The 1,131-nt window shown below is 39.1% G+C and overlaps 1 pseudogene; it reads left to right on the top strand.

The window, feature by feature from the left end:
* Nucleotides 1–775: 775 nt before the first annotated feature.
* On the top strand, nt 776–886 carry LOC116860565 (annotated as a pseudogene).
* The last annotated feature ends 245 nt before the right edge of the window (nt 887–1,131 follow it).

Here is a 1,131-nt window from a genome sequence, read left to right as displayed (position 1 = left end):
ATAATTTCTACTCTTTTAATATAGTTTTGACTTTTGAATCATGTACATATCTGACATATCCAAAAAAGATTTAAGAAAAGCAAATCTTAAGTTGAATGCATACAAAAACAAATGATCTTGTGTATCAGATTGATAACTTGATCACAGAAGAAAGACAAAAACAAATGATCTTGTGTATCAGATTGATAACTTAATCACAGAGAAAGAATTCAAGTAAATTTTGACTCTGAATAATCTCAGTAGTATATAACCTAAATATACAAAAATCAGGGGCACCTGGGTGGCTCAGTTTGTTAAGTGTCTGCCTTTGGCTCAGGTCATGATCCCAGGGTCCTGGGATCAAGCCTCACATTGGGCTCCCCACTTAGTGGGGAGCCTGCTTCTCCCTCTCCTTCTGCCTGCTTCTCCCCCTGCTTGTGCCCTCTCTCTCTCTCTCTGCCAAATAAATAAATAAAATCTGTTTTAAAAAGATATAAAAAATCAGGAGATTATATAATTGTGGTTTGTTCCTATACTTTTTATTTTGTTTCACTGATGTATTTATCTATGCTGACCCCAAAAGCACACTGTCTTGTTAAAGCTGGATAGTAGGTCTTGATACCTCGTTGTGTAATTCCTTCAGCTTTATTCTTTAAAATTGCCTTAGTTATTCTTGACCTTTTGTGTATCCATATAAATTTCAATATTGGCTTGTCAGTTTTCATAACAATCCAGTTACAGTTTTTATTTGGATTTCATTGACTCCATAAATCAAGGAGGAATTGGCATATTAACAGTGTACCCAATGGGGTCCCAGTGTACAATGGCAGCAAACACTACCCTCCTTGATCGTTTATGCAGCCTGTTGATTGTATGGGTTGCCCTATACAACAGCTTGTTGATTGTATGGGTTCCCCTTGGAGATAGCCCTTTCCAGTGGACATTGATGTCTGACCTTATGCTATCTCCAAACTAGGCTCCAGACAGGTATGCAGTATACCTTTGCAAAGCCCAAGGCATAGTGGCCAGGGTCCATATTGGCCAAGTCATCATGACCATCAGTGCCAAGCTACAGAACAAAGAGCATGTGATTGAGGCCCTATGCAGGACCACGTTCAAATTCCTTGGCCACCAGAAGATCCACACTTCCAG

The sequence above is a fragment of the Lontra canadensis genome, unplaced genomic scaffold (assembly GCF_010015895.1).
Source record: "Lontra canadensis isolate GAN:19392208 unplaced genomic scaffold, GSC_riverotter_1.0 scaffold178, whole genome shotgun sequence".
In the NCBI taxonomy this organism is placed as follows: Eukaryota; Metazoa; Chordata; class Mammalia; order Carnivora; family Mustelidae; genus Lontra; species Lontra canadensis.
Note: the sequence above shows the minus strand (reverse complement) of the source record. Positions and strands in the feature narration are given on the sequence as shown.